General features: G+C 46.9%; 1 long non-coding RNA gene across 1 annotated transcript; it reads left to right on the forward strand.

Annotated features, from left to right (window-relative positions):
* Positions 1-1,146: 1,146 nt before the first annotated feature.
* Positions 1,147-4,608, forward strand: LOC126497253 (uncharacterized). Its single transcript, XR_007590554.1, has 3 exons — positions 1,147-1,426; positions 2,916-3,096; positions 4,314-4,608. It is a non-coding gene; the product is annotated as an uncharacterized lncRNA (long non-coding RNA).
* The last annotated feature ends 4,227 nt before the right edge of the window (positions 4,609-8,835 follow it).

The raw sequence follows: 8,835 nt of genomic DNA on the forward strand, positions 1-8,835 counted from the left end.
GTTAAGTATGCAGGACATGACCGGTTATATTCATATGCAAGCATCGCGTGGAATGGACTTGAATACCCAAGGATGGAGGTTCTGTAACCAGGAGGCTGGGAACAACTGTGCAGTACCTGCCCATGTGACTTCTCCAGACCACCCTGTTGAGGGCAATGGCGGTGGGGGGGGGGGTGTTTGGGAATGGTGAGAAGATAAAGGGACAGCAGAAAGGAAATGGAACTGCATACGGCTCAGTGACTGAAGTGTTATTAGGAAATAGGGAATGGGTTTTAGTCTTACTGATAAAAGCAATTTTTAAAAACTGGGCTCAGAATGAAGTTTTGAGAACCACCTCATGGGAATTTTAGAGATACCAACAGAGCAGACAAGTTGTAATCTCAGCTCTTCCCAGGAGTCACTAGGAGAGTCCAAGAAAGGGTCCGAGAATGCAGGCAGGCTGGACAGTGGAGATCTGAACACAGCTTGTGGTGTGTGTGTCTGTCTTCAGGGGATAATGTCCAAGGTGTCACGACAAGCAAGGTCGGCATTTTAGCCGGTTACAAGCCTCCTCCCTTTCCTCTGGTATTTTATGCCTTAAGGAGGGGCAATTTGTGGTACTTCCCTTTCTTAAAATTGGTGTTAGAAAGAAAACAAGAGGTGGGAAGCCAAGCTGATCTGAAGGGGAAGTCTATCCTCAGCAGCCTCCGAGTCAGCTAATGTCCGTCTAACTACCCAACAGACTAGGTCCTAGCTGTTTGTTTTGATTTTGAGAGGGGGGTCTTACATAGTCTCGGTAGCTTTGAACTTTTGATACCCTGGGCTCCTGCACTCCAGTACTGCAATGACAGGAATGAGACACCACGCCAGGCTAGAAAATGTCCTAAAAGCCTGGATTCGGTCCCCAGTACAAAACCGGAAACTCAAGCCTGAGAAGCACCCATGGGCTTCTATTGGAAGCCTTACAAAGCAGTACCTCCTTTCAGGCCCCAAGACTAAGGGGTTCCAGTCTGCCTTCCTGTCCACTCCACTACGGGAAGAGACCAGCGCCGAGACTCGACTCCAGCCGCAGAGGGCGCTGTCCCGCTTTCCTGCGGCAGGAAGCGGAGACTCGCATTCCTTCAGCGATTGCGCCACGGCGAAACGTCATATCCGGCCCTGCGCGCACTGCACCGGAGCCCGAACTTGTGCGTTAGTGGTGGTGGTTTTCTCAAGACTCATTTTTGGTTAGAGACCTAGCTTTCCCCTACCTCCTGTGGTACTGTTCACAGGTGATCACAAGGACGGTCCACCCCTTGGTGACCTCGGACCTCAGCAAAGTCTCAAAAATCATTTCATTGTCCCCTCTCACGAGCTCGGAAAGACCGTGTCTTCCCGGCTGTGCAAAGAACTGCGGCGGAAGTACAACCTCCGCTCCGTTCCCGTCCTCAAGGACGACGAGGTCCAGGTACATCCAGAAGTCCTCGGGTTGTCGTTACCCAGGGATATATGGTTCAGTCACTCCCTTATCGTGAAATCCCGGAGTAGTCACATACCCCAAGACCTCAGCAAGGCGACAGCGGGAGTGCTAGACCAGAGCCACTACAATGCCTGTGCTGCCTCAAAGCATTCAGTTTCTCGATAATAGTGATAAAATAATATGTCAAGACTACAAGCATCTGCTTTCTCAATTTAGCCCACCGGCCTTTAGTTTGCCGAGTATATAGCTCACGATGGCCCATTGAGCCGGTCTTTGAAGGACAAAGTGCTGGAGTATCACTTGAGTTTAGCAGAATTGGTAGACAGGGATGGATCTGAGGGAGTTGGCCCTGCAGCGATAGTAGATGCGACAGAAATGAATTGGTAGCAGCAAATCGGGTGCAGAACTATCAAAGACCTTGTGTTCCCAGGAGCATAGGCTATGACAGGGCTGTGGGGGGTGAAATAGACAGAGGCTGGAAGAGGACTGTGCACTTAGCAGGCAGTCATTGACCTGGATGGACAGTAGCTGTGAACAGGACTGAGGAAGTCTGGACTACATAGTGAGACTTCTCTCAAATAGAAAAGAAAAGGTGCCTACACTGTTCTCCCGGTCACTTGTGGACACCCTCCAGTCTCATCCCTGTCCCTGCTGCCTTGTAAAATCTACTATGAACTGAGATCCCTCTGTGGCTAAATACAGCGGCTGTATTTATTATAGGTGCCACCACCGTAGTTCATGCTTGCAGTTGCTTGAAGCTTCTCAGACTCCTTTTCTGGTCATTTTCCCTTCTCGGATCCCTACCGAACCCCTGGAGTTCATCAAGGCATGGGTCTGGTCTAACATTCCTCCTTGTTTAGTAGTCTCTCCGAGCTTTAAATGTATGTTCTGTGATAGCAGCTCCCCACTTTTTGAAATTCATCTGCGACAGGATGTCACTGTTTAGTTGAGTTTGTTAATTGTGGTGCTAGGGAGCAAACCTGGGGCTTAAGCCTGCTAGGCAAGCACTCTGCTACTGAGACGCAAGCTCAGGCCTCTAGAGCAGTCTTGGTCTTAACACCTTCTCTGCTTCTAAAATCTGATTTTCCTCTCAGCTTCTATATATGTCACTAGGTGACATGTCTCGCCGGTTGTCATGAGTCTTTACATTTTCCTTAATGACCCTCACGGAGTAGGGCCATCTCCCTGTAATGCCAACACTCATCCCTGTTGTGATCAAAGCCATTTGTATCAGTCACTTCTGGTGTCTTCCTTTTCTGACTACATTTACATATTTACTTGTTAGCTGCTTATTGCCCGTCCCACGTAATAAGCAGAGAGTGTCATGTTTGTCACCAGGTCTCAGTACAGAACCTGGCTCCTAGCAGGACTCAGTCATTAATTATTGCCTAGGACAAACATTTATTAAGCAGGTGAATATGAAAGGTGTGGTAAAGGAGTTTTAAAAATATGAGGTGTGAATTGTGTTTTCTTTTAGATATGAAGAAACTGAAACTCAAGCTAAATAATGAGTCGAGGATGACCTTGAACCTCTGATCTTCCTGAGTGCTGGCCTGAGAACACAGGCATGTGCTCCTGTACTAGACATATACAGTACGCGCTGCCAGGCCTGTGCATACAAGCACATTCTCCACCCCTGACTCTACTCCCAGCCACAGGTTAGTTTTGTGTTTGCGGTGCTAGGGTTTGAACCCAGGGCCTTATACATACTAGGCACATGCTCTTGAATCCCTAGGCCCATGATACAGTTTTACAATTGTGGGATTTCAAATCGTTGCATGATAGTCTTCGGAAAATTTCTACCCCACCCCCCAAGACAGGGTTTCTTCATGTAGCCCTGGCTGTCCTGGAAATCTCTCTGTGTAGATCCGGCTGGCCTCGTACTCAAAGATCCTCCTGCCTCTGCCTCCCGAATGCTGGGATTAAAGACATGTGCCACCACCGCCCAGCTATGAATTTTCCTTAACAATATTTTTTGTTTAGATGTTGAAAGCTAGAATGTGGCTTGGTGGTAGAACTTGGCCTAAGGTGCAGAACCCTGACTTCTGCCTCGACACTTGAAGAATGATTATATTCTCCTATAATATAAAATAAATAAATAAATAACATTTGTTTATTTGTACCATGTATATGAATACATATATGCCACAGGGCACATATGGAGGTCAGAGGACAACTTGGGGGAGTTCTCTCTACTGTGTGGCTCCCAGTGATTGAACTTACATCCTCAAGCCTGGTGACCATGGTCTTTACTTTGAGCCATCTTGCTTGTCCTGTATTTTTCAGTCTGTAATGACTATCCCTGGCTGAGGAAGAATCCCCTTCTTCCTAAAGTAAATAAATAAAGGTAAGGAATCTCCGCACAGCCAACCATAAGACAGGTTCATAGCACAGAAGTAGCCAGCTCTGACTGCCACGTCTGTTTTAGTACAGAAGTTTGTATGTGTTAGCCCATGTGTTCCTCACAGCTTCCTCCATGTGCTGTGCTGTCCTAGGGGGTTTGAGGGCACTACGAAGGTCAGCAGATCACAAGGTAGTCCAAGTGTACGGAAATCAGTATGTCAGCCACATCAAGCAGGTACAGCATGAGGAGGCTAAGGGCACAACTGTCTACATGGACATCCACCCAGTAAGGCGGGGTTCCGGTAGCTAATGGGAATTCAGATGTTTTCTAAGCAGTGTACCTTGTCAGTCAGGCACATAAGGAAAATGTCCATCCATAATCAACACATCACTGAGCTGTGTAAATGATCTCATGAGAACCTCAGGGAATCCGAGGTCTTGAGGTTGGCTGGCGGGAGGAACCCATGGGAGGCTCCACTGCTGGGGTCGTGGAGCTTATAAACTCCCTTGACTTAAAACTCTGTCTCCTAAGGGGTGCTTATCACCAGGCTGGAACCAGACAGAGACAGGAAACAAATTCTTCAACGCAAAGCCACGTCTGGTCAAGCTGGGAAAGAGAAAGGCCAATGTAGGGAGCTCAGGAGGACGCAGGAGTGAGATGAGCTGTCACGCAGCCAGAGCTAACTGCAGAGGCCTGCTCTTGTGGGGCGTCTTCGAAACTTTCAGAGCGTGTCAGATGTATTTCATCGTCTACTTCATCGTCCACCTGCTCTCTACTGACCTGTCCCTCTGTCAATCTCCTTCTGTAGTTTTGATAATTTATGAATAAAAATTGGAACCATTTCCTAATGTCAGGTGGCATTTGCACATTTTATAATGAAAGCCTTCTCATCCACCTGTCTATTGGTCTCAGACGTTTCTATGTGGAGCAGCCCAGCAACAGTGATAGGTAGGCCTTGCTCTGCGCCTGTGGAGGGGAAGAGCAGGGCTCTGGATTCTGAGGCAGGGAGTTGTCTGATTGGCATCAGGATACCAACTGGCACCCCTAGAACCACTGGGCTCACACTGCTGTTCGCCTGCACACCAGGCCTGATAGAGGGTCCTCAGGCTTCCTGACTGTTGTTCTCCCGATCCCCTCTTCCTTTTTGTTCCCCTTTGGCTGAGACAGGTTTTTTTTTTTTGTGTGTGTGTGTGTGTGTGTGTGTGTGTTAACAGTCCTGACTGTCCTGGAACTCGCTTTGTAGACCAGGCTGGCCTCGAACTCACTGAGATGCACCTCCCAAGTGCTGGGTCTAAAGGCATGTGCCACCACTGCCCGGCTAACTTGGGTAATTCTTAAATCCACACAAATTTGATTGTGTCTGTAGCATATATACCCAGCATACAGAGTCGTTGCCCACCGCATCAGAGGTATAACCTGCTGAGTGATGTCAAATGAGGATAATGAACAGCTTAACTAGGAAGTTCTGTGTTTGTGGTTTTTGTTATTTTCAGTATTTTGAGATTTATCTTTATGTTAGTATAAGTGTTTTGCTTGCATATATATCTGTGCACTGTGTGCATGCAGTGCCTGAGAAGACCAAAAGAGGGCATCACAAAACCCAAAAGGGTAGTGAGCCACTTGTGTGGGTGCTGAGAATCAAACTGGAATCTTCTAGAAGAGCAGCCAGTGCTCTCTTAACTGCTGAGCCATCTCTCCAGCCTCACGCTGTTGGTATTTTCTACTGAATTTTATCTTCATTCTTGATCAGCTTAAGTTTAGGAGTCCAAAAGTTCAATAAAAGTTAGATGTCATTCTGGATTAAGTTTACAGCTATGCAAGAGTTCCCTAGAGGAACAGCACCTATAGAATAAATATAGACAACAGGGGCATTTATTAGACTGCTTACACAGTATGACCTAGGCCATCCATCAGCAGCTATCTTCACTGGAGAAGCAAAGAACTCAGTAGCTGCTCAGTCCACAAGCTTTTGCCTTAGAGCTCATATTTGGACTGCCTCCCAAGGGTTCCACCCTCTTTTATGCTGGGTCTTCCATCTTCAAATGATCTGATCCAGAAAAATCCCTCCCTGGTGTGTCCAACTGTCTTTCAGTTAATTCCAGATCAGGCAGGCTGACCACCAGTGTGAACCATCACACAGCCTGCAAGCTTAGGAAGCAGTGGTGTTTGCAACTGTGGCTGCTGAGGGCATGGTGGCTGGAGTAACACGAGGCTCTGCTCCTCTGTCACTGACTTGCACCCAAACACACAGAACCCAGCCTGTTCTATATCCCCCACCCTAACCTGGCCAGATGGGGTTTCTGGCCAGATGACACACAGAAGCCAGAATGGGATTCAGATCCTCTATGGACATGCATCTGCAGCTGACTCCGATTGGGTATCAGAAGGTCAACAGGCGCCATGACTTTGCCTCGGTGAATAATGCTGTGAAGAGTCACCATGGCAACTCTTTACTTATTTATTTATTTAATTTTGTAGCTCTAGCTGTCCTGGAACTCACTCTATAGACCAGGCTGGCCTTGAACTCATAGAAATCTGCCTGCCCCTGCCTTCCAAGTGCTGGGATTAAATTCATGCACCATTACCACAGGGCGACCATGGTAACTCTTATAAATGAAAGCATTTAATTGGGGCTTGCTTACAGTGTCAGAAGTTTAGTTCATTATCACTCTCACATGGGTACATATACATACACATACATTTTAAAAAGTCTTTAAAAATTATTTTAAAAAAGAAAACAAGCTTGGTGGTGGTGGCCCAAGCCTTTAATCCCAGGTACTCTAGAGGCAGAGGCAGGTGGATATCTGTGAATTCGAGGCCAGCTTGGCCGTGAGTTCCAGGGCAGCCAAAGCCACACAGAGAAACCCTGTCCCAAAACAAACAAAAGAAACCCAAAATATGTGATCTTGAGGTGACTGGAGACTAGTGCCCCCTTCAGGCCCCAGTGCGGCCCACCTTTGGGGGCTAAAGTAGACAAGGGCCATTTGCACTTTGGTTTTGTGGTTTTGTGGCTTACTTATCTCCTATGTTGCTTTTTGGACATGTTTTATAAGCTTGATTCCCCCCCCCCCCATTTTATTAGATTTGGTTACCTAAAATATGGCTAAAATACCCATCACATAGAGAAGGGGCTGAGAGATGGTTCCGTGGTTGAGAGCATTTGCTCCAGGTTTGGTTACAAGCACCCCCATAGCAGCTCACAGCCATCCATAACCCTAGTTCCAGGGTATCCAATATCCTCTTCTGATTTCTATGGGCATCAGGCACACGTGTTGCACAGACATAAATGTAGGCAAAGCACACATATATGCCACGGACCGTCCCTCCCGGAGACCACTATCCACGGGAGAACAGGGTGAAGGATAGGATAGCCAGGATACGATGCAAGGGAAATGACAGACAGACACACTGTGTAGTGAAAATCTGCTGCAATTTTACTTCTGCAAAGCTTCAGTTTTTGTACAAAACAGATCAAAGAACTTGGCAGGTTCACTGCATCACCCCACTCAGGGTTCCAGACATAAATCAAGGTTAAGCATAATCAAAATAGAGCTTCTTCTACGTGCTCCTCTCTACGTGCTCCCCTCTACGTGCTCAAGATGTTGGCAAGGACTTTTAGTTTTGTTTTGTCTCTTAGAATTCTGTCTCACACCATTATTTACATTCTACCGTGGGAGACCAATTCCCAGGGTCCTGTGTTTAGCTTTCCATCTATATAGTTTTTTATTCTTTGCTCCATATTCCCTAATAGTTTTCTCATTTTCTCAGGATAGTTCCTATACCAATATATTAAAGCTGGTCTCATGTTATCAATAATTTCCTTTCTTTCCTTCTTACTATAAAGACACCAGGGCTTCTGAGATCTAGCTAATCTTTCCATAAAGGGGAATTTTCTCTAACTCTCCTTTTCTCTCTAAATCTGATTCACTATGACGATTCCCTCGTAACATTTCAACTTTAGCCGTTTCTGTTTCATAATTAATAAAGTTTCCCAGGCTCATGTGGCGTGGGGCATACTTTATTTCCTCAAGGACTGCTTTAATGAACGGTGGAGCCGAGCCAAGGACGTACTTTGATCTCTTGGTAAGCGGTCAGCTAGCTATACACAAGAAAATTAAGAAATACAGAGAAAGATCAGGCAAGGTGTCAGGAGGGCTCGCTCTCAGGGCCATCTCCAGATACGAGATCTGCCTCTGGCATCAGGTCCTATCTCGACCGCTGATTGCCAGGGGGACCACCTGGGGCTTCGCTCCAAGAAGCTCTAACCCCAATCCTTCAGCAGGCAAAAGCCAGCGCAGAGGCATTTTGTCACTACACGGCAGTCACTGCTGTGGACGTGGCACATATACATACAATAAATCTTTTGTTTTGTTTTGTTTTGAGACTGGTTGTCCTGGAACTCACTTTGTGGACCAGGCTGGCCTTGAACTCACAAGATCCACCTGCCTCTGCCTCCAGAGTGCTGGGATTAAAAGAAAGCGCCACCATGGCCTGGTCAAGCAGACTGCTCTAAAAATGTTCATTCAATGCAATTTTAGACTTAAAAATAAAACTGTTTGTAATCCCAGCATTCAGGAGCTGGAGTCGGCAGAGACACAAGTTGGAGAGCACTCTGCGTTACATAGTCAGTTCTAGGACAGCCTAGCTTATATAGTTAAACCCGCTCCCTTTCTCGCTTTCACACACACACACACACACACACACACACACACAGAGAGAGAGAGAGAGAGAGAGAGAGAGAGAGAGAGAGAGAGAGAGAGGCCTTGAAGATACTATGCCAACACGCTGAGGCAGGAAGTAGGATGATGATTGTCAGGGGCTGGTGGGAGGGCTGAGGGAGACTTGTTTGGTGATAGGAGAAACTTCTAGAGAGCCTGTAATCCTACCACTGGAGAGGCCATGGCAGGGGTCACTGGGTCGAGCCTATCCTGGGCTCTAGGGCGAGACCTAGAGATCATTTGAACAACAATGTAAGCAATTGCTTCAAAATGGTCTTAGGATAAACTGGATGCTTCGTGCCTTGTAGCAGATTTTAAGGAAACAAGGAGTGGTA

This window comes from Alexandromys fortis, unplaced genomic scaffold (genome assembly GCF_014885135.2).
Source record: "Alexandromys fortis isolate MF-2015 unplaced genomic scaffold, M_Fortis_MF-2015_v1.1 scaffold_29, whole genome shotgun sequence".
NCBI lineage: Eukaryota > Metazoa > Chordata > Mammalia > Rodentia > Cricetidae > Alexandromys > Alexandromys fortis.